The 24,620-nt window shown below is 49.4% G+C and overlaps 1 non-coding gene across 1 annotated transcript; it reads left to right on the forward strand.

The window, feature by feature from the left end:
* Positions 1–2,893: 2,893 nt before the first annotated feature.
* Positions 2,894–3,083, forward strand: LOC123567034 (U2 spliceosomal RNA). The gene has a single exon (XR_006689739.2). It is a non-coding gene; the product is annotated as a U2 spliceosomal RNA (small nuclear RNA).
* Positions 3,084–24,620: the final 21,537 nt, after the last annotated feature.

A 24,620-nucleotide genomic window follows, 5' to 3' on the forward strand; every position in this document is an offset into this window, starting at 1 on the left:
GCCTCCAACCACTGCAAAGATGCTCGTACATAATTGACATCGGCAGATTCTTTCATTATACAAGATTTAGCATCTGCTCAGGGATCGCTTGCTCCTCACTCACTATAGATGACTTTTCCCCGTGTTTCCTATTATCAATTCAAATTAGCCCCATTTCCCCACCCGACCAGTACAGCGTTTACACTTGACAGTGAGGAAACAGCAAGGCTATAATGGGCTCCTCAATTATTTAGGCCCAGGTAGGCCAGGACCCAGAAAGCCTTGACAAGGGGATATGCTGGGGTGGGGTCCTTGTAGAGGGGAGGATAGGGCGGCAACTACTTTGTCCCTGTTTGGCCTTATAGCCCTCTACCCTCTCACTTTCCACCCTGGGACCCCTCCCTTCCCCGCCCACACACACATAGGTCTCTTAGGGGCAAGACAGTCCCTTCCTGCCCCCATCCTCAGCAGCAGCTCTCTCCCCCTCCATCCCGTATTTGCTCCACATGAGTACCCAATGGGCCACTGGCTAAACCAAAGAAGGGGTCATTAGCACCTGCCAGGCTACCCCTCCCCTGAAGACGTCCCTGTCTGAAGGTTCATCTCTCTCCATGAGGGTGTGAGGTGGTGCCCCAGGATTTCAGAGATCAGCAGAAGAGCCAGAAATCCAGCTGTAGAGCCCTAGGAAGAGAGAGATAAAGCAGGCCCAGATGCAGAGAGACACACATGAGAGCCTGAGGGAGCCGAGAGTGTCGCTGCTGGGGTTTCGGGAGAAGGCACAGGCAAGAAGAAAGGCTTGGGCAAGGCCCCCTGTTAGACCACACGGACTGTGCAGAGCTGTAATTAGGTCAGTTCTGCCCACCTACTGCTCTGCTATTCCAGGCCTAGCCTCCTGTAATAGCTCTTGGGCCCAGTAGCTATTCAGGAATCAGGGGCTCTCCCGAGCTCACTAAATGGCCTAAGTACAGGGGCAGAAGCTCCTGGTCAGCACCGAAGCCCTAATCCCTCCTTCCCATCAACCCTCCTTTCATCTGAAGCAGGGCCCCAGGCAGTCAGCTCAGCTCAGCAAAGCCCTATGCCCACTTCTGCATCCCACTCCTGTCCCCTTCCTCAGCTCGGATCAGGTTCCAAAGGCAGCGATGGAGAGGTGACAAGCAGGGGTCGGAGAGGCTCTGGGATTAGCAGTGTCTTTCCCATGCTCGGCTTCTTCAGAATCAAAGAATTCCTCCGTCTGATTGGATTTACCCTAAGTCACAGGCGTGTGGGACCTTCCTTCCCTCAGCAACAGCTGGAAACAGCCCTAAATATGATTAATTAACGCCATAAAAAGCCCTGGACACAATTAAGATTTATGTGTATGCGTGTGTGTGTGTATGTGCACGCATGTGTGCGTGTGTTGCAGGGGAGTGGGTTGTGGGGGGTGCTTGAGTGGGGGGAGCACGGGTGGATTACCAACCACCTCCAGGGCCCTCGGGGGGAGTGGAATGACATGTCCTCAGAGACATTGCTTTGACATCCATACCAGGCAGGGGTCATTTTATCCAGCCTCCAGCTTTTGAGCAGATTAGCCTTTCTGTGTCCCAGGGGCAGGGGCTATTTTCTTTTCTCTCTTCTCTGGCCAGCGAGGGGAGTTGGGGGTGGTTCTGGGGCAGGTGCCTCATCTTTCCTCTACCACAGCAGAATATTCTTCCTCAAACCTCAATTCCTTTTGCTGGGTCACTCTAGGAATCAGGGACACATACACAGTCCCCAAACATAGCTGCACTGACAAAGCCCAAATGGGACATAAAATAGGAACCTCAGAGGAATCTGAAGAAATTAGCTGCCAGACAAACCTCCCGCCCTTGGAGACAGCTCAGTTTCATCCTCAAAGACTCATGTCTCCAAGACAAGACAGAGGTCCTTGGACTTTCTCCTCACCTCTAAGATGACAAAATCTTATTTGTTGGGCTGTCTACTGCCTCCTGGCCCACCCCCATGTGATTGGGTACTCATTCTCTAATGTGGTGACATCCCAGCTTCAAAAAGACACTGGTGATGATCGACATTATTTATAATCATGGAAAGGAAAGGGACAGGAGCACAGAAAACGCCAGTGAATCATTCAGAAATCAGTTATCAGGATCTTTGCAAGAGTCTTGGATTTTAATTTATTTTCTTTTATTTATTGCATTTGATTGATCTACTTCTGTTTTGCTGAAATGACTAAGCCTAGGAAGAGGTTGCTTAGGTTCTAGCCCTGATGGCCAAAGAGGAAATATACCAGAAAGAGCATGGAAAATCCCAGACTCTACATCCCCTCTTGGGATCCTTCTGGGGTCAATGGCCTGAGTACCTGGGGCTTCTGCTTTATGGCATGGTCCCCCAGGGAGGAACCCAGGAGGTCTTGAGGTTGCCTAGGTATTCCCTGGGAGAGGAGCTTCACACATCCTGGTGGAGTTACTAACAAACATGGATTAAATCGCTGGCACTAGAGTTCAACTTCCTGATATCAAGGCTAAGTAGGGCCAAGGGAGTGTGTAGATTCTCTGTGCCACTTGTCTCCATGAAGAGGATCACCCTTGCCTGGAGGCAGGAGAATGGCAGAGATGAACTTTCAGTGACTTTTTCTAGGACCCTGAGATTTAGGAGCTTTTGTGGAATTCCTGAATTTTTAGCTGATGACTGAGTAGAGGAGCTAAGTTCTACTCCAGGGCTCCAGAGTGAAAGGTGTGCCTTAAAGAGGGGAAAGGGGAATCAATTTTCCCCAGAAGCTCCAGTACAGGCTTGTTGTGAGGATCAAAAAAGCAGGAGGGTATGTCCGGGGGTCCCCAGATGCATGTGTGATGGTGCTACTACAGGGGTCAGCTGTTCAGAGCACCCCACCCCCACCATTTCCACTCACACCCTTTGGGTTCTATACAGTTCCACTCCTATCACCTCTCGGTCTTATGGCTAAGATCAAATGTAGTATGTTTTTACCAGCTTAACATCTGATATATCCTCTATCTGAGGACAATAAATTAAATGGGTTTTTGGAGCAGGGGGATAGAAAAGGAGCTTTCTCCATCCACTCCTATGCATCAATCTGGTATTGCAGGACCTCCAGGAACGGTGCATCACCAGAGGGCAAGAGAGAGTTCCACTCCCAGAGAGAGGGGTGAGGGGATGAGACGGTGTGAGCAGCAGACTTGGTGCCAGTGAGCAAACAAGGAAGAGGAGGCAAGAGGTGGGAGGCTGGCAGGAGATGGACAGGAAGGCAGGCTGCCTGGAGATGGGCCACTCCCTTGTGAGTGTCCTTGTGCTTTCTTTACAGACTCTCTACTCCTTTGGGGCGTGGTATTGGTATACTTGCAGATGGCTCTGCACATCCTTATGGGTCAGTGTATCTGCACGTGTGTTATCTCTCTACTCTGTGACAGTACTTGGTGACCATGTGGCTGAGGATACCTGTGTGAAGAACAAGAAACTAGGGGGTTGCCCAAAGAGCACTTGGGCGTTTGGTTTGATAGCACAGTGTTTAAAACAAACATGAAATTGAATACCTTTAGGAAAACATGCTTCTCAGGTGCAGCCACAGACCCTGCCACTCTACTGCATTTCACTACTTGTGTCACTTTTATAATCTGCCTAGCACTCAAGTCTTGACTCTGTGATCTCTTGAAGAAAAGGAGACAGGCCTCTATTTGTCCATCAGTTGGCTTCTGAATCATTAACTTCCCTCAGAGATAATGGCTGGGGTCCAGCCACCAGCTTCTCTGGGACTGAAGGGTACTGGAAGCCACCTTTTTTTCTTCTGAGTCAAAAACATCTGTACAAGGGAAGTAAACAAGTCCCAACCTTCCACGAGAGAAATGTCCAAGATCATATAGTGATACTAGCCTCCAGGCTGCCTCCGTGGGACTCCAAAACCCCTATTTTGCACACTGCCTCTTCCTTCATCAAGTGGGTTTGAGCTGAGGCTGAGATATGAGAGCTAGAACGAGAACAAGCCCAGAGACCCTGAGGGACACACTTGTTTCCAACCGGTGTGTCCTGGACATGGGCCCCTGCCAGAGGATGGAAAGGGATTTGGCCTGACATGCTGTTGGGATGGCCCTTGGGTAGACTCATTGCTCAGTCCATTGTGTAGCCTCTCAGGTAGGCAGAGCCCTCCTTCCTGCCCAGCATCATCATATCACCACCCTGCCCCATCCGCCATCTCCCTGGGAGAAAGGGAAGTTTGGAGGCCAAAAGGAGGATCGATTCTATTTTGTTTTGGAAGCTTGGAAGAGTAGCTGGAAAACATGTGGGGCTTGGTTTGAGGCTGGGGACAGGGCTGGCTCTTAGTGCCTGCTTCATCCTTGCAATCAGTTTTCCAGAACTCTCAGTGGAGCTTATAGGGTCAGGCTCTACCACAGGGGACCCATACTAAGATCATATCTATCCTGGGATGCCCCCACATAGGCAGCAGCTTCTAAAACATGAATCTTGATATAAGCCTTTTACTTGACTTCTAAGAAGCTTAGGATGGTGATGGGAATGTAAGAAAGGGTAACCTTTGTAAGGAAGCTGATCTTTTATAGCTGCTGTTTACTGTCATATTTTGAGGTGTTTTTTTTTAGTTTTTTTGTCATTTATTTTGTGTCAGACAGTGAACTGAACCTTTTACTTACTTTATTTCATTAAATGTTTATAACCATCCGGTGAGGTAGGTGGTATTATCTCCTATTGCTCAGATAAGGAGATTGAGAATCTAAGATAAGGAGATTGAGAATCTAAGAGGTTAAAAACCAGTCCAAGACCACATAGCTATTAACTGGGGAATCTGGCTGTTTCCACTCAAGGGCACTACCTTCCTCAATCAATACAAAACCTGAGGTCAGTGAGTAAGGTGGGGGTAGGGTAGGGTTACCAGATTTAGTAAATAAAAATACAGGATGCCCAATTTGAATTTCAGACAAACAACAAATAGCTAAGTATAAATACATCCCAAATAGTGTGTGGGATATACTTACACTAAAAATTTGTTGTCTGAAATTCAAATTTAATCAGGTGTCCTGTATTTTATCCGGCACTTCTTGATGGGAAGTGGGGTGAGGGCCTGGCCCAGCTCTGCCCCCGTTTCCTAAGAAACTTCCTGAGAGGTACAGGCCTCAAGTACGGGATGGTCTGAGCTCAATCAGATTGTGCAGGCTGTGCTGAGAGCCCTTTTCTCCCTTCCTGAGTGTGGCTAGGAAGAGGCTGGGCTTGGAGTGTGGGCTACCCTGTCCAGCCTCCCAGGCTTTGTGCTGAGGACGTCAGAGATCACACCCATTTACCAATCAAAAGGGATTTTTTCATCCCAGCACTAGGCTGCTCAACCACAAGTGGTGCACCAGCACAGACATTTGGCCGGGTGCGGTGGCTTACGCCTGTAATCCCAACACTTTGGGAGGCCTAGGCGGGCGGATCACCTGAGGTCAGGAGTTGGAGACTAGCCTGGCCAACATGGTGAAACCCCGTGTTTACTAAAAATACAAAATTAGCCGGGTGTGGTGGCGCACGCCTTTAATCTCAACTACTCTGGAGGCTGAGGCAGGAGAATCACTTGAACCCGGGAGGCGGAGGTTGCTGTGAGATGAGATCTATTGCATTACAGCCTGGGCAAAGAGTGAAACTCCATCTCAAAAAAAAAAAAAAAGCTTCAAGCTGTCGGCATGGGAAGAAATGAAACCTTCCTGGCATTCATTGAACGATTTAGCACTGAATTAGACCGTGCGGGTGAGGGTGGAGTCAATCCGGTCAAGGTTTAGTAAGGTCTAGCCCAGCCCTGCCTTTGGGGCACCAGCTTCTTCTATTTTCCCTTCCGGGGACTCTAACTCTGGGCGGGCCTGAGGGGGCAGATGGTAGGAGGGGCTCTTTCTGACCCCTAAATCCCCAAGCTCTCCAGCCCCCCGCTGCCCCACCCGCGTCAGGCCTCGGGCTGGGCTCAGGCCCCAGGCGCTGCCCCGGCTTCCTCTCTGGTTCCTGGCCTCCGTCCTCCGCAGCTGAGCCCCGCTCGGCTCCACCCCAGGCTCCATCGCCTGCTCTATCGCTGGCTCCCGATCCGGCTCCCGTTCCCACTCCCGGCCCGGCGTGCTCAGCTTGCTCGGGGCGTCTCCCTACTGAAGAATTATGTTGCATAAAGCAGGCGCCACCATCTTGAACTGGCAGTGAACTTTGCTTTCTACATATAAATACAGATAGCAATCACACCCCAATCAGCGCAGAGGCTTCAGGGCATCATCTCAGCAACTCTAACTTTCCCATTACGATAATGTGATTTTCACTCAGTCTATAATATCAACAGCCATGAATAAAGCAACTGGCTCTTTCTGTCTCTCTCTTCCCTCCCCGCTTTCTCTGCCTCTCTCCCACCCACCTCAGTGTTTCTTTTCCTCCACACCCTCCTCTTCTGTCTCTCTGCAACCCCTCCTGGTGATCTCTGAGTCTCTGAGCACCTCCGCCTTCCTCTCCCACTACGTCTTTCTCCCCCTCATCCTCTGGGACTCACATTCCCTAAATACTAATGGCAGGGATTTGCTGTGCCCCATGGCTCAGTTAAGTTCTGCTCCCCAGCTCTGCCATCATCTGCCTTTGCCTGAAGGTGAGAAACTGCGGAGTGGGGGTGGGGTGGCCAGCTAGGCTTTCTGGGAGGGTGAGGAGCAGGGAGGCGACTCTGCTCCTTCCCTTCTCTCTCCCTCTTTCCTTAGGTACCAGGAGGGCTCTCTGCTAGGATTCCCACCAAGAATGCCAAAGCCAGAGGCTTAGGGACCAAAGGACCCAGAAGGGAGATCTGAAAAATTCCTGCTTAGGGGCAGGTCCTGGAGGCTCTGATTTTTCTGAGTATTGAGGGACCTAAATTCAACCAGATTCCAAATGCCAGAAGATTGTGAGTAGATACAGCTGGTGAGAGGGTGCTCTGGAGACGCCTGCAGAAAAGAGAGGAAACTGGCCCAGCGTCCTAGGGACACTTCTGAGTACGGCTCGGTCCTGAGCCTGAGGGCAGTCCAGACTGGAACTGCCTTTGCCAGGACATGTAAAGGCCCGCAGATCCTTGATCAAGGTGTCAGCCACTTTGTTGGAGCTCCTGGAAAGGGCTTCTCTTTCCTTCATGGACATTCTCCAGGTTGGTAGTGGTGCTGGCGGGGGAATTTTCTGTGCCTTTGGTCATTCATGTATCTATGCCCCCTGAGTTTGTATGCCAGTTCTTTTAAACTAGCATTGGGATCGTGGACAGTGCTCTTAACTTCTCTAAGCCTCAGTGTCCTCTTCTATAAAACGGGCATAATAATATGCCTACTGAACAAAATAATGTATGTCACAGTGCTCAGCACATTGTTAAATGTTCAATAACTGTTAGCAATTATTACTATCAGCAATTATTGAATAATCATCTGCTATGTCTGTGACACAGGGCACCATGGAGGTTAGGAGCCTGGGGTTTGGAGACAGATGATCTGAGTTTGAATCCTGCTTAGCGCTTATTAGCTTTGTGGTCTTGGAAAAGTCACAGCCTCTCTGAGACTCAGTTTCCTCATCTGTAACAGGAATAATAATAGTCCCTACTTCATAGGGTTGTTGTGAGGGTTACTCAGGCACATCTGATGCTTGGCACGGTGTTGATATGTGACACGAGCTCTCGAATATTCCCAATTAAGGGTCAGTCACTGTGGATCCAGCCATGAGTAAGGCCAACACTGTCCTGGCTGTCCTGGAGACCACACTCTCCCTGTGGGTTATAGTCTGGGCCCCTGGCATTTTCTAAGGCAAGTGTCCACTAATGGCCTTGTCTTTTCACTCCTGTGGAGGATGAGGACTTGCTTCAATTTCCCTGGCTATAAGAACTGCAACCTTTTCAGTTGCCCTCCTTTCTGAGGTTGGAGCTAGGACTCCTGCCCAGCCCCTTTCCTGGATGAGGAGAGAAGGTGACCCTTGAATGTGCTCTCTTAGGCAGGGGAGACAAATTAGAATCACATCCTCAGTCTGTCCATTTCTGTAGCTCTAAGTGTTTGGGGGTCAGTTTGCTTGCTTACTTTTAGTTTCTCTTGGTTTCTCTCTGAAGGCTGCTTTGGAGCCATTCCAAGCTGATTTCATGTGAAAGAGGAGAAAGAAGACTCTACTCACCTCAGCTGGGCCAGGAGGGGCCTCGGGAGTGTGGCAGTGAGAGCTCGCAGCTCTGGGGCCTAGAGAGCCAGTATCACTGAGGCGGACTCAGGGAGGAAGCTAGGGGTAGCATGGCTGGCAAGTGGCAGGTTTGGGTCTCTTCCCTAATACTTAGCCTCTCTCCCCTGGCTCCAGGAGGAAAGAAGCTACCCTTCAAAATCCAGAGCCATAAGCCAACATTTTTTTTTTTTTAAGACAGATTCTCGCTCTGTCACCCAGCCTGGAGTACAGTGGTACGATCTCGGCTCACTGCAACCTCCACCTCCCAGGTTCAAGTGATTCTCCTGCCTCAGCTACACGAGGGACTATAGGCTTGTGCCACTATGTCTAGCTAATTTTTGTATTTTTAGTAGAGACCATGTTTTGCCATGTTGGCCGGGCTGGTCTCAAACTCCTGACCTCAGGTGATCCACCCGCCTGGGCCCCCAAAAATGCTGGGATTACAGGCATAAGCCACCGTACCCAGCCAACCAACACATTATTAACCAAGTGCTGTAGCTAAGGGAACTGAATCTCCTGTAAACTCATGACAGAATGCGGAGTCTGGTCTCCTCCCTATGCCTAACTCCACTGCTCACAGACAGGGTCCATGCCTTCCAGGTGATCATTGCCCAATATTGGGGGACAGGCATGAGAACATGGAAGTGAAGCAGAGTGAGAGACACTTATAGAGGTAACTACAGGGTGCAGCAGCGCAGAGAAAGAGTGGTCATTTCAGTCTGAAGAGCCAGGTGACACTTCATAGAGGAGATGGCGCTCCAGTTAACATAAATATGGGCAAAATGGGATGGGCAAAGAAAAGGAAAGGCATTCAAGCAGGGGGAATAGCATGTTCAAAAGCCTTGAGGTGTGGAACAGCCTGGCACATCTGGAGAACTCCACTGAAGTACAGAGGAGGGCGTAGGGAGGGTACATTGGGAGAGAGGCCAGCAGAAGGAGAAAGAGAGTAAAGGGCTGTGCCAAGGAGTTAGGCTGTCACCCTGTGAGCTGGGGGCCACTGAAGGGCTTTCACATGGAGTGATCTGCATTTCAGAAAAATAGCTCTGAGGATGATACAGAGAATGGGGGAAGGGTGCAACCGGAAACATTGGAGACCAGGAGACCAGGGAGGAGGTTTTTTTTTTCCCCAGGCTGGAGTGCAATGGTAGGATCTCAGCTCACTGCAACTTCCGCCTCCTGGATTCAAGATATTCTCCTCTCTCAGCCTCCTGAGTAGCTGGAATTACAGGCGTCCACCACCAGGCCTGGCTAATTTTTTGTATTTTTGGTAGAAACAGGGTTTCACCATGTTGGCCAGGCTGGTCTTGAACTCCTGACCTCAGATGATCCACCTGCCTCAGCCTCCCAGAGTGCTGGGATTACAGATGTAAGCCACTGTGCCTGACCTTTTTTTTTTTTTTTTTTTTTGATGTGGAGTCTTGCTCTGTGGCCCAGGCTGGAGTGCAATGACACGATCTTGGCTCACTGCAACCTCTGCCTCCTAGGTTCAAGCGATTCTCCTGCCTCAGCCTCCTGAGTAGCTGGGATTACAGGCATGCACCACCATGCCTGGCTAATTTTTGTATTTTTAGTAGAGACAGGGTTTCACCATGTTGGCCAGACTGGTCTCAAACTTCTGACCTCCGGTGATCCACCCCCCTTAGCCTCCCAAAGTGTTGGGATTACAGGTATAAGTCACCACACCCAGCCAAGGGAGACGGTTCTTACAACTGTGCAGGCAAGAGACATGGAGGACCCAAGTTATGGCAACGGTGGTGGGAACACTGAGGAGTGACAGACTAGATAAGGCCTCTGAAAGAATGGACAGGATTTTGTGCTTGATTGGATGTGGGAGCTGACTGAGGAGAAGACTCCTGGATGGCCACCTGGACGAATGGTGGGATGATGACAGAGATGGAGAATAGAAGTGGTGGAATAGATTTGGGGAGAGTGAAGAAATACTAAGATCTGATTGAGACACGTACTTTGAGAGTCTGGGGTATAACTCAATAAAGATATCCAGGAGATTAAGAGAATTGAAGAACTTTATCTCCATACACCTGAAGTCTGGTAGGGAGTTGGAAATACATGTGTGGCATTCAGAAGAGTTTTGGGCTGGGTGCAGTGGCTCATGCCTGTAATCCCAACACTTTGGGAGACCAAGGCGAGTGGATCACTTGAAGTCAGGAGCTCGAGACTAGCCTGGCCAACATAGTGAAACTCTGTCTTTATTAAAAATACAAAAAAAAAATTAGCCCAGTGTGGTGGTGCGTGCCTGTAGTTCCAGCTACTGGGGAAGCTGAGGCAGGAGAATTGCTTGAATCCGGGAGGCAGAGGTTGCAGTGAGCGGAGATCCCGCCACTGCACTCCAGCCTGGGTGACAGAGTGAAACTCTGTCTCAAAAAAAAAAAAAAGAGTTTAGTCAGGGTATGTGGATTTGAGGGTTGCTAGCAGATAGATGGTAATTAAGGCCATGGGAAGGAGGTTGTTTACTTGGGAAAGACAAGTTTGAAGAGGCTTAAGAGTAGAGGTCTTAGGGAATGTCCACATTTAAAGGAGTGATTCTCAACCTTAGTAGCACATTTGGATGAAATGGGGAGCTTGAAAAACACCAGTGTTGGCAGGGGACAGTGGCTCACACCTGTAATCCCAGCACTTTGGGAGGCTGAGGCGGGTGGATCACGAGGTCAGGAGCTCGAGACCATCTTGGCTAACAGGGTGAAACCCCGTCTCTACTAAAAATACCAAAAAATTAGCCAGGTGTGGTGGCGGGCACTTATAGTCCCAGCTACTCAGGAGGCGGAGGCAGGAGAATGGCGTGAACTCGGGAGGTGGAGCTTGCAGTGAGCCGAGATGGCACCACTGCACTCCAGCCTGGGCGACAGAGCTAGACTCCGTCTCAAAAAAAAAAAAAAAAAGGAAAAAGAAAAACACTGGTGTGTGGGCCCCTCCCCAGGCCAACTAAATCTGAATCTCTGGGAGTGAGCTATAAAAGTCCTCATGCCTGTAATCCCAGCACTTTGGGAGGCTGAGGCAGGTGGATCACAAGGTCAGGAGATCTAGACCATCCTGGCTAACATGGTGAAACCCCGTCTCTACTAAAAATACAAAAAAAAAAAAAAAAAAAAAAAAAAGCTGGGCGTGGTGATGGGCGCCTGAGGCAGGAGGATGGTGTGAGCCTGGGAGGCGGAGCTTGCAGTGAGCCGAGATCACACCACTGTACTCCAGCCTGGGTGACAGCGCGAGACTCCGTCTAAATAAATAAATAAGCCCTTCAGGTGATTCTAACATGGCATTGGGGTTGAGAATCAAAGACTTGCAGGGAAGCAGGGCACGGTGGCTCATGCCTATAATCCCAACACTTTGGGAAGCCAAGGCGGGCAGATCACTTGAGCCCAGGAGACCAGCCTGGGCAACATGGTGAAACTCCATCTCTACCAAAAATACAAAAAAAAAAAAAAAAAAAAAAAAAAGAAAGAAAGAAAAAACTTAGCCAGGTGTGGTGCCACATGCCTGTAGTTCCAGCTACTGGGGAGGCTGAGGTGTGAGAATCGCTTGAACCTGGGAGGCAGAAGTTGCAGTGAGCCAAGATCTCACCACTGCATTCCAGCCTGGGCAACAGAGCAAGACCCTGCCTCAAAAAGAAGAAAAGAAAAGAAAAAGACTTGGAGGGAGGGCAGAGGACCTAGGCTAGCAAAGAAAACTGAGAAGGAATGTTCAGGAAGATAGGAAGAAAAACAGGAAAGAGGGGTGTTGTAAAGTAAAGAGAGGACAAAGTTTCAAGAAGAGAGAGTTCAAAAGCATCAAATGATGGAGAATAATAGTAGTTAACACCTACCCAGTACTTATCCTGGCTTTACGTGAATTCACTGAGTCTTCCTGAGACCCTGAGGCAGGTGTTATTATCGTTGCCATTTTGAACATAATAAAACTGAGGCACAGGGATGCTAAGTACTTGCCCTAACTCATACAACTAGTAAGCAGAAACCAGGCTTCCAGCCCAGGCAGGCCACTACCAAATGTGTGCTACACCACCTCTCTTGCAGAGGGCCAACTGACATGCACACCGTTCGTGAGTTTTAGCGGTTAGGTGGTCAGTGTAGCCTTCCAATGGCCCAGCTCTCTTCTCCTTTCTCCTCTCCTCTCCTCCCTCCCCCGCTTCCTTCCTTCCTTCCTTCCTTCCTTCCTTCCTTCCTTCCTTCCTTCCTTCCTTCCTTCCTTCCTTTCTTTCTCTTTCCTTCTCTCTCTCTCTTTCCCCTCCCTCCCTCCCTCCCTCCCTCCCTCCCTCCCTCCCTCCCTCCCTCCCTCCCTCCCTCCCTCCCTTCCTTCCTTCCTTCCTTCCTTCCTTCCTTCCTTCCTTCCTTCCTTCCTTCCTTCCTTCCTTCCTTCCTCTCAGTCTAGGTCCCTAAGGCAGCTTTCTTCACCTCCCTGGCCTTCTCCTGGTGACTGGGCTAAGTGGAGCTGGTTCTCCTCCCTTGCTCTTGGAGAGACAACAAAGTCCACCCTTAGGAGGTGGCCACAAGTGAGCCTGCATTCATCAGCCTGAGTGAGCAACCACCCTTTGAAGTCTCCAGAGTCTAGGAGGGTGGGGAGTTGGGAGGGGGGTGCAGAGGGAAAAGGATCTGATCCTCCTGGGAAGTTAAGTCTCCTGAGAAGTGATGCAGGGAGACTTTGAGGAGGAAAGAGACTGGAATCCACATTCACAGTAGAGGTAATGTGAGTGTGGCCTCCAGGCCCTGGAGCAGTGTTTCTCAACCAGGCTGCCTGTTAGAATTAAGGAGAGAGGAGTGTTAAAAATATACCAAAAGTGCCACCTCCAGAATAATTGGATCAGAATCTCTGGGAGTGGAGCCCAGGCACTGATGGGTTTTAAAAGTTCCCCAGCTGATTCTAATGTGTAGCCAGTGCTGAGAACAGCAGCCTGGAGAAAAAAGCTCTGAATAAGTATAAAAAGACCCCAGTTCTACACTCCAGCTTTGTCATTTCCTAGCTGGGTGGTCTTGGGCAACCCATCAGACGTCTTTGAGCCTCTCTTACTCATTTCTGTAAAATGGGCATAGTAATGTCCACCATACCTACCTTAAACAAATTATTCTGATGCTGAGGTAGACTTGGATGTGATGTATTTTGTTAATTATGAGGGTACTATGTGAAAGTAAGGTGGAATTAACTCATACAGACAAAAGGACAAATAAGCACATGTGTTCATTTTGCACAGGTAGATGCACTTGAGTGAGTACACACACCTCACACAGAGAGCTGCTGGTTGGATTTTGAAAGCAGAACTGTGGCTTTCTAGTCATGGTCCTTTATGTTTTTAGCCTTCAGAATATGCCATTAAAAAATGGAAAGATGGTGTGTGTGTGTGTGTGTGTGTGTGTGTGTGTGTGTGTGTGTGTTTAAATGATTGTTAAAGTGCAGCATCCTTTGAGTCCGCCTGTCAGCCTATCAGAAACATCATCTACAACCTTCACTGTTTGCAGTTTAATCTCCCCTGCCTCCCCGTGGGCCCTGTTCTGACATTTTAAACCCCATAAATGACAGTAGTGCTCTAAGCCATTTTGAAAAAAGCCAAACATTTGGAAAAAAACATACATAGAGACATCCCCCTAAATTCCCCTTTCCCTGAACACATGCTCACTCATGCTCATAAGTCGAATCGCACACACGTTCACACCCCTGCACTGGCCAATTTGAGAGAAGTCACAGATACCGGTGCTAGCCAACAAAGTGCACATGTGATGGCAGGACACAGATGCTTGGAAGCATGGCTGTGTTTCTGGCCCATGCATAAACTTCAGTGGACACACAGCAGGGACACCTTTCTTCTCTCATTCTCAAGTTCCAACCATTCTTTTTTTTTTTTTTTTTTTTTTTGAGACGGAGTCTCACGCTGTTGCCCAGGCTGGAGTGCAGTGGCGCGATCTCGGCTCACTGCAAGCTCCGCCTCCCGGGTTCCCGCCATTCTCCTGCCTCAGCCTCCTGAGTAGCTGGGACTACAGGCGCCCGCCACCGCGCCCGGCTAATTTTTTGTATTTTTAGTAGAGACGGGGTTTCACTGTGGTCTCGATCTCCTGACCTTGTGATCCGCCCGCCTCGGCCTCCCAAAGTGCTGGGATTATAGGCTTGAGCCACCGCGCCCGGCCTAAGTTCCAACCATTCTTCTGCTCCTTGGCTTTGAAAGGGAAGGAAAGAATCCAGCATACCTGGGAGGCTATCACGGGGAGCTGTTTCCTGTAATTTGGACTTAGAAACCAATAGGAGCTGGGCACGGTGGCTCATGCCCGTAATCCCAGCACTTTGGGAGGCGGAAGTGGGTGGATCATTTGAGGTCAGGAGTTTGAGACCAGCCTGACCAAGATGGTGAAACCCCGTCTCCACTAAAAATACAAAAATTAGCCAGGGGGTAGTGGTGTGCACCTGTAATCCCAGCTACTCAGGAGGCTGAGGCAGGAGAATTGCTTAAGCCTGGGAGGTGCAGGTTGCGGTGAGCCGAGATTGTGCCACTGTACTCCAGTCTGGGCAGCAGAGTGAGAAGACCCTGTCTCAAAAAAAAAAAAAGAAAGAAAGAAAAAAGAAAAAAAGAAACCAATGGGGTGACAAGGGAGCTTGAAGAGCCCCAAATCTTGGGGTTTAGTGCCAAGAAAGGATGTACATTAACAGGATCAAGGTTCTCAACCCTTGGAAAGCCCATGAGTAGAAGGGATAACATGCAAGTTGCACCCCACCTACCAAACCAGTGAGCTCTCAACGTTTGGAGACCCAGAATGAAAGAAGAAAATTCAGAGATACTTAGTCACAGGATGAACATGTGAGTGTAGAAGAAGGTGGTATAAGATGTTAATTGTGAGCTCTGTAAGAACAGGGCTCTCCCAACTCCTGGATGTATCCCTGGAGTCTGGCACAGGGTCTACAACATAGCAAAGGCTTAGAAGTACTTGCTGAATGAATGACAAACAATCTGAAGCTCTTGATGGCAGGGCTGGTTCCTGTGGCTCTCCCTCCCACCACCTCAAGTCATCATGTACTTTAAGGAACTTGTTTCCAAGGCAACCAATTAGAGTCAGAAAGTGAGGGCTGTGACGTCAGGCAAGGATAGGGGGTGGGTGGATAAACTGCCATCCCCCGTATCCCTAGCTCCCAGCTCAGTCTCTGCAGCCTTGAAGGGAACACTTCTGAAAAGAGGAAAAGACACAGGGCATTGCCCTCCTGAGAGTATACTTCTGGGTCAGGGCCCAGGAATAGGGAGTGTGTTGGAGATCTGATTCATCTGGCAGTGCCCCTACCTGCCACCCCATTCCAAACTGCTGACAAGCCTGTGGGTCCAGCGGTGAGACAGTGTAGGCACACTAGAAGGGTAACAGTAGTTGGGGACCACTGCCCATGCTCCTCACTATCGCCTAGGAGGGAGAGATCTTAGGCTCTCGTTATTTGGGGGACCTGTAAACAAGGCCCAGAATGAAGGAAGTCTTGGATCAAAGAGGAGGAGATGCTGCTCTCAGGCCTCACTTGAGACCTTTCTGTCTGCCCCCTGGAAAGGATGTATGTTTTGGTTTATGAGAGGAAAGTATACACTTTAAATAAGAGTAGGAAGCCAACAAAGAATGTATTTGGAGAGTGTAGCAGAGACAATCCAATGGGTGGTAGCTCACAGATTCTTTCTTGGAGCAGAGAATGAGATGTGGGTAACAAAACTGCAGCAATTTGAACCCCTAGATCCTTGAGATCATGTTAGGCTTCCCAAGGGAAAAGTCTGGCCAATTTGGGAAGGTCATTCTAATCAGAAGATAAAAAGCAGAATGCAAAGGACCTTGTCCTTAGGGTACAATGAGAATACTAGGCATTCACTTGTTGAACTTCCTGGCCAAACTATGATAAGCCCCCACACCAGCTGGGTAGGCCCTGCTGTGAAGATGATGAACATGATGATGCTGACAATGATAAATAGCTGCAGCTATATTTTTCATGGCACTGTACTTTACCAAATACCTTTATCATTGTGGTAGCCCTGTTGATAAGTAGGGCAGGAATTGTCCCCAGGTGTGGTTCTGGAAGCAGACTCGGAGATGGCAAGTACTGTGCAGGAGCTTCGCTGGAGAGTGCTCTGGGAAGGTGCTAGAAGTGCAGGACTGGGCAAGGGAAAAGTGGGGTTGTGCTGCAGTCTCAAAAAAGGCCTTGACTGACCACAGGGGGCTCTGAAGCTGGATGGCCCTTCAGAACCGTCCTGAGTTGGAGAGAGGCAACTGGGCCTTCACATACCCCTGGTGACCAGTCACTGGATGCAAGCTGCCCCAGAAAAAGGACACGATCTCAGGTGGGGTAGCACTCTTCAGCAGAGGCAAATCCAAGGAAGGCTGACAGGCAAGGGTGGCAGCTGAGGGGACCATCCTTCAGTATGGAAGGGGAATACGGCGTGACACCATGGCACCCACTATAGCAATTACCACTCTCATATTGGAGGTGAGAAAACTGAAGTTCAGAGAGATGTAATGATCTGCCATATCATACAGCTATTATACTGGCAAGGTTAGAGTGTGGCTGTAGCAACAAGAAGGGCTTTCAGTGTAAAACTCCTTCAGTATAAACACAAGAGTCAACTGCTGAGGAAACGCCCTCTCCCTGAGCTGCATGCAGGACAGGCAGTTGGAGCTGAGGGTGCCCTGAGTGAGGGGATGGGAGAAGGAACTCAGAGTGCTTTCCCCCAGACAGAAGAGTCAGGGTGCAGAGACCCTGTGCCAGGCCTCCAGAGGGCCTGCTGAGCTCTGCTGAGGTCCTGGGAGCCTCCTCCCCCACTGGAAAGTGGAGACTGTGACCTTAATCCTTCCCATCACAGAGGCCACAGTGCTGGCTGCTCCAGGCCATGGGAGAAGCTTTCCTGACAGATGTGTCGGATTGACCAAAAGACCAAAAGGGGCTTTGCGGAGATTATGCTGTCTGCTCGATACTTGGCCCCTAAGCCTCAAGAAATGGAAGCTCAGAGGGCCTCCTTGGTGGCTTCTAGAAAGGGCCAGAGCTTCAACCATTGCTGGGCTCAGGGGCCCAGCAATGGTCAGCTTCCCTGGCCAGCCCCTGGCTGCTTCCAAAAGGCCTGGCAGAAGGCATTTGCCGAGGGGTCAGCAGAGGTGAGGGAGGGAGTAGACAAGGTGACAGAAGGCAAGAGTCAGTGAGACAGAGGCCAAGGAACAGGAGGGGCCTGACCCCCTCAGGACCAGCCACCGCCACAGAAACTGACCTGGGGGAGAGAGGCTCTTGTCTCCTTGTCTGGGCTTGTTTTCAGGATGCTGGGGCCGGGCACCTGGGTCTATGAAGGATTTGGAAAGTCACTGAAGAGCAGGGTGTGTGTGTGTGTGTGAGATGGGGCTGGGGTGGAGGCGGTGCCGCCATCAGATGTGTGTGGGGAATGGAGTGAAGGGAATCCACCTGCCTCTACTGCCTTCACACTGGAACCATTGGGTCCACAGCACAGGCTAGGAGCGACCGCCATTCCTGCTTTTTTTTTTTTTTTTTTTGAGACAGAGTTTTGCTCCTGTTACCCAGGCTGGAGTGCAATGGCACGATCTCGGCTCACCGCAACCTCCACCTCCCGGGTTCAAGTGATTCTCCTGTCTCAGCCTCCTGAGTAGCTGGGATTATAGACATGTGCCACCATGCCCGGCTAATTTTGTATTTTTAGTAGAGACAGGGTTTCTCCATGTTGGTCAGGCTGGTCTCGAGCTCCCGACCTCAGGTGATCGGCCCGCCTTAGCCTCCCAAAGTGCTGGGATTACAGGCATAAGCCACCATGCCCGGCCTCCTGCTCTTTTTATTCTCAACTCTTGCTGACTAGGAGGTGAGAAAGGAAGCCTGAGCTGTCACAAGGAAAGGACCCAGACATGCAAGAGGCAAAGGAACAGGAACATCAGAGCTCTGGAGTCTCTCTGCAGGGAGAGTCACAGGAATAGACCAGCCCCTGCTCACAGGAACACAGGGTCCTTCTTGCCCTTTTCTGGGGCAAAAGAGTGAGTGGCCACAGCCTCTGTCCTGGAGACCCCTATCAGAAAGGGATTGCTTTGGGTGGTGTTTTTTTCACTCTGCTACCTTCCTCCCCACCTCACCCCATTTCCCTTCATGACCTTGTGACTCCATTAGGTCTCCTTTCTTCTTGCTTCAAGAAAAAGCCAGGCGGGGAGGGCTGGGGACCAGGGAGGGAGGCAAGGCGGGCAGAGAGGCTGAGCCAATTGCGGCGTCTGCAAGGTGCAAAGCAATCAGCGGAGCGGCTGGTGAGCGGGGTCACTCAGTAGTGTGCACATCAGGGTGAAATCCTTTCAGCTCTTCGCCAAACCCCTAGTGAAAGACAATCAGGCTCGCTGTCACCGAGCTAATTCTGTCTATATAAAAGCAGTAATGAAATTCACGGCAGGATTACCCTCTCCATCCAATGGGCCAGCGTCGTGGTGACATATCTCTCTTATTGCCCGAATGTAACACACCATCTAATTTACGTCGTGTAGCGAGCAGGAATGAAATGTTCATAAAGAATTGCTGCATCTCGTCACCTTAACTGCGGCCCGGGGCTCTGAGGCATCTGTCAGGGAGAGGAGCAGGAGGAGGGAGGGCAGACGGGGCTCAGGGAGTAGCAGCCGGGGGCAGGGGTTTCTGTGGGGTTGTTGTTTCTTAATAGGGTGAAGTGGAGGCAGAGGGAGGTAGGGGCTGGGCGGGGGTCAGAAAGAGAGACGGTGAGGGGAGGGGCACAGAGGACTTTGGGGAGGTGAGGATGAATAAGGGTAGGTTGAAGTGGTCTGGAGGGAATGTTTGGAAGTCTGCGGGTTTGGGTGAGTTTGGGAGGATGAATATGAGTGCCTAAGTGTCCAGGGGTTAGTTGGGGAAATGACCCTCTGGGTGCATCCCAGTTACTGCAGGGCCCCTGACCATCTCTTCCATCCTCTGCAAGTGGAAACCCAGCCACCTGTGAAGACTATCAGAACAAAACTCTCCAGTGAACAAGAAAGAAGCCCTTTTATAAAAGTGAATAAGGAGCAGACAGACACGAGGAGCAAGTTTCATAAACCTAGGAGTTCTCCATGGCTACTCCCCCACCCTCAGCAATTGCGGGACCCAACTGGCCATCTGCAAGCCCTTTCAACGCCACTCAAAAATGTTCTTCTCTTCCACTCTTTCCTCTCCACCCATCAGCACCCTGCCCCCAAACCCAGTCCAAAGTCATTGCCATCTGTTGCCTAGATACCTCAGTACCCTCCTGACCGATCTCTCCATGAGCCCTCCTGTCCCCTCTGGCCTCTCTTGCTCCCTCAACTCAGCCAGGTAGTGATCATGTCATCATTACCTCTCTCAACTTAAAACCCTGCAATGGTGCCCCCTTGCTCTTAGGGGATACCATTGCAGGGTGTCCCCTAAGACCCTACCTCTCCAGCTTCTTTGTCCCGCGCTCCCAGTCACAACTGTGCTCCAGCCGTATTGGTCTTTTCCCGTAGTCTGAATAAGGTGCCGTGTTCTAAGAAGCCATGGGGGCTGTGCACGTGCCTTTCCTTCTCGTTAGAAGACTCCCCTTGGCAGCGACAGCATCACCAGACCCCGTCCAGCATGGTCTTAACTTCTACTCCCACTTCAGACGCCAGCTGAAGCCCTGCATCTCAGGGGAAGCCTTCTGTGACTACTCACTCGCGTAGCTCTCTCCTCTTTTATACACTTCCTTGGCATCATTTACTTCTTTTGGTAACTGTTTCTTTATAGCCTGGATTCTCCCACTGGACTCTGCACCCCATGAGGGGAGGGACCATACTTGTTTTACTCACCATTATATCCCCAGCCCCTGGCACAGTACCTGGGGACATTCTAGGTGCTAAATAAATACTTGTTGATGCCATGTGGAAGCAGCTGATGGAAAAAAATATGTTGAATGAACAAATTAGGGGCATGCACAACCATTACAAGGTAAGAACCAACCAACCAACCTCCCTCCCTCCCTCCCTCCCTCCCTTCCTTTCTTCCTTCCTTCCTTCCTTCCTTCCTTCCTTCCTTCCTTCCTTCCTTCCTTCCTTCCTTCCTTCCTTCTTTCCTTCCTTCCTTCCTTCCACAAACATCTACTGAATGCCTTCTGAGTGCCAGGCACTGTCGGAGGCACTGTGGCCGCAGTGCTAAACAAGTGAAGACACAGTCCCTGCCCATGAGGAGCTCATGAGGGGAGGGAGAAAGACAGCCATGGGGCTAAACCTGTCCTGTGCTGCCTTACTCCAGAGAAGAGCCACATCCTTGCCCACTGGCACAGTCACCTACAAAATGTGGCTGATTCTCTGGGGCCGTAGAGAATTCTCCTTGAACTTCCCCAATACATAGCTTAGCTACTTGTGGGGTAAAAATACCAATAGATAAAATAAACTTTATTGAAGAGTGATAACTAGATTTCTCTTCCTAGTGATAATAATAGCAAGAAGCATTTAGTGAGTATCTGCTATGTGCTGAACACCTCATCTCATGTCATTCTCACAACAACTGTGACATCTAGTATATTATTTTTGTTTTAGCGATGAGGAAACTGAAGCTGAGTTTAAAGAGTTTGCCACCCAAAAGGTCACACCTGGCATACAATGGATGCTTGTTAAATATTTATTGAGTGAATGAATGAATGAGAAGCTAATAAGCCAGGACTGAAACCTAGATTTCTGGCTCCAAAGCCCTTGTCTCTTTCTACTCTTTATTCCAAGCAATTAGTTTTGAACTCTCAGAGTCAGTATTAGAAAAATAATCTGATGTTGGGCTCTGGATCTGTGCTTTCTCTGATCTGGGATCCACAGCCTTCCCACAGCTGCACATGGCACCTTAGACACCAGGCCTGGCCAGGGCAGGAAGTTTAGGTCTAGAGAAGACCAGATCTTAAGCCCTCTGGAAGATGTCCATAAGATGAACCCTTCCCCATCCTGGCCAGTCTTCCTTCAATGCCCCAAACTTGGGTTAACTTATCAAAAGGACTGAGCCAAGACACTTGTCTGAGAGATGGAACATCACTCCTGCATGGGTAGAATCAACCCATGTCCCTTGTACCCAAGCTATGTGACCGTTTCTCATTAACTCAGAGATGTTTACTCACCAGACGATACATAGTTGTGTGTGCATGTTGTGTATAGACATGTATGTATACATATGTGTTAGTGAATCCATCCTTTCATTAGTTCTTCTGTAGTTCAGTGGTATCTACTATCTGTGTATGCAGATCCCACGTCTGCACCCTGAGGTTCCCTCTCCACAGACATCTGTGGACAGGTGCTCCTGGACCTGTCTTTTCCATACCTGGAAATTCCATACCTGGAAATGCCTCGCTTGTATCCTCCACTCCTAGAAACTGAATGTGACCTTCTAGCTAATGCTTACGGGCCATAGAGTGGGATACATTGCTATTTGCTTCCTCTTATTTTGAGGAAAGTTCTACACCCTGGCAGTGGTTAACTTTTTTTTTTTTTTTTTTTTTTTTGAGACGGAGTCTCGCTCTGTCGCCCAGGCTGGAGTGCAGTGGCCGGATCTCAGCTCACTGCAAGCTCCGCCTCCCGGGTTCACGCCATTCTCCTGCCTCAGCCTCCCGAGTAGCTGGGACTACAGGCGCCCGCCACCTCGCCCGGCTAGTTTTTTTGTATTTTTTAGTAGAGACGGGGTTTCACCGGGTTAGCCAGGATGGTCTCGATCTCCTGACCTCGTGATCCGCCCGTCTCGGCCTCCCAAAGTGCTGGGATTACAGGCTTGAGCCACCGCACCCGGCCCAACTTTTTTTTTTTTTTAATCAAAATGCTAATGCATAGATGTATCATCAAAGAAATAATATATGCCTGGCACACAGTAACCTCTCAATTCACGTTAGCTATTAACATTATTATAGCTCATTTGTCCTCCCTGACCAGAGGGCATCCCTTCTTCTATCATAGCCCTGCTATGTCTGAAAGTACAACTACCCATAGTTACACCTGCCAGGGAGCTGTGTGAGGCTTGGTGCGCTTGTAAAGGTCTCCTCTGGTTAGATTGCTCCCAGCCATTGTCATCCATATCTCTCAGCAGGATGAAAATCACACATCCCTGACAGGCAGGACTCACTCGTATTTTTTAAAGTCTCTAGAAAATAATTCTCAGGGGTTTCTGTAGACATTACATCCAAAACCTTAAATTTCTAAGACACAAATTGTTTCCTAAACTCATCCGTCTGCAGCTGACATTTTTTTCTAGGCAAGACCTGAGACCGGACACACTGGCCAATGCCTACCAGAGAAGTATAGTTTTAGTCATGACACTTTGATATGGTTTGGCTGTGTCCTCATTCAGATCTCAACTTGATTTATATCTCCCCGAATTCCTACATGTTGTGGGAGGGACCCAGGGGGAGGTAATTGCATCATGGGGCCGGTCTTTCCCATACTATTCTCGTGATAGTGAATAAGCCTCACGAGATCTGATGGGTTTATCAGGGATTTCTGTTTTTGCTTCCTCTTCATTTTCTCTTGCTACCACCATGTAAGAAGTGCCTTTTGCCTTTACAATAATTCCCCCAGCCATGTGGAACTGTAAGTCCAATTAAACCCCCTTTTCTTCCCAGTCTCAGGTATGTCTTTATCAGCAGCATGAAAACGGACTAATATAGTATATTGGTACCAGTAGAATGGGGCATTGCTGAAAAGATACCCAAAAATGTGGAAGCAACTTTGGAACTGGGTATCAGGCAGAGGTTGGAAGAGTTTGGAGGGCTCAGAAGAAGACAGGAAAATGTGGGAAAGTTTGGAACCTCCTAGGGACTTGTTGAATGGGTTTGACAAAAATTCTGATAGTGATATGAACAATAAGGTCCAGTCTGATGTGGTCTCAGGTGGAGATGAGGAACTTGTTGGGAACTGGAGCAAAGGTACTCTTGTTGTGTTTTATCAAAGAGACTAGTGGCATTTTGCCCCTGCCCTGGAGATTTGTAGAACTTTGAACTTGAGAAAGATGATTTAGGGTAGCTGGCAAAAGAAATTTCTAAGCAGCAAAGCATTCAAAAGGTGACTTGGGTGCTGTTAAAAGCATTCCATTTTAAAAGGGAAATGGAGCATAAAAGTTCAGAAAATTTGCAGCATGATGATGCAGTAGAAAAGAAAAACCCATTTTCTGGGGAGAAATTCAAGCCAGCTGCACACATTTGCATAAGTAGCAAGGAACCTAATGTTAATCCTCACGAGAAAAATGTCTCCAGGCAATGTCAGAGACTTTCATGGCAGCCCCTCCCATCACAGGCTAGGAGGCCCAGGAGGAAAAAGTGATTTTGTGGTCTGGGCTATGTGTAGACTAGGGACTTGGTGCCCTGTGTCCCGTCTGCTCCAGCCATGGCTCAAAGGGGCCAATGTACAGCTTAGGCTATGGCTTCAGAGGGTGGCAACCCCAAGCCTTGGCAACTTCCATGTGGTGTTGAGCCTGTGGGTGCACAGAAGTCAAGAATTTGAGAACCTCTGCCTAGATTTCAGAAGATGTATGGAAATGCCTGGATGCCCAGGCAAAAGTTTGCTGCAGGGGTGGGGCCCTCATGGAAAACGTCTGCTAAGGCAGTGCAGAAGGGTTGGAGCCCTTCTGGGGCACTGCCTAGTGGAGCTGTGAGAAGAGGACCACCATCTTCCAGACCCCAGAATGGTAAGATCCACCAACAGCTTGCACTGTGCTCCCAGAAAAGCCACAGACACTCAATGCCAGCCCATGAAAGCAGCTGGAAGAGAGGCTGTACCCTGCAAAGCTACAGGGGTGGAGCTGCCCAAGACCTTGGGAACCCACCTTGTACATCAGCGTGGATGTGAGACCTGGAGTCAAAGGAGATCATTTTGGAGCTTTAAAATTTGACTGCCCTGCTGGATTTTGGACTTGCATGGGCCCTGTAACCCCTTCGTTTTGGCCAATTTATCCCATGTGGAATGGCTGTATTTACCCAATACCTGCACCCCCATTGTATCTAGGAAGTAACTAGCTTGCTTTTGATTTTACAGGCTCATAGGCAGAAGGGACTTGCCTTATCTCAGATGAGACTTTGGACTGTGGACTTTTGGGTTAATACTGAAATGAGTTAAGACTTTGGGGGACTGTTGGGAAGGCATGATTGATTTTGAAATGTAAGGACATGAAATTTGGAGGGGCTGGGGCAGAATGGTATGGTTTGTCTGTGTCCCCATTCAAATCTCAACTTGAATTGTATCTCCCAGGATTCCCATGTGCTGTGGGAGGGACCCATGGGGAGGTAATTGAATCATGGGGGCCAATCTTTCTTGTGCTATTCTCATGATAGTGAATAAGTCTCATGAGATCTGATGGGCTTATCAGGGGTTTTCACTTTTGCTTCCTCCTCATTTTCTTGCTGCCACCATGTAAGAAGTGCCTTTTTTTTTTTTTTTTTTTTTTTTTTTTTTTTTTTGAGACGGAGTCTTGCTCTGTCGCCCAGGCTGGAGTGCAGTGGCCAGATCTCAGCTCACTGCAAGCTCTGCCTCCCGGGTTCATGCCATTCTCTTGCCTCAGGCTCCTGAGTAACT

The sequence above is a fragment of the Macaca fascicularis genome, chromosome 9 (genome assembly GCF_037993035.2).
Source record: "Macaca fascicularis isolate 582-1 chromosome 9, T2T-MFA8v1.1".
Classification (NCBI taxonomy): domain Eukaryota; kingdom Metazoa; phylum Chordata; class Mammalia; order Primates; family Cercopithecidae; genus Macaca; species Macaca fascicularis.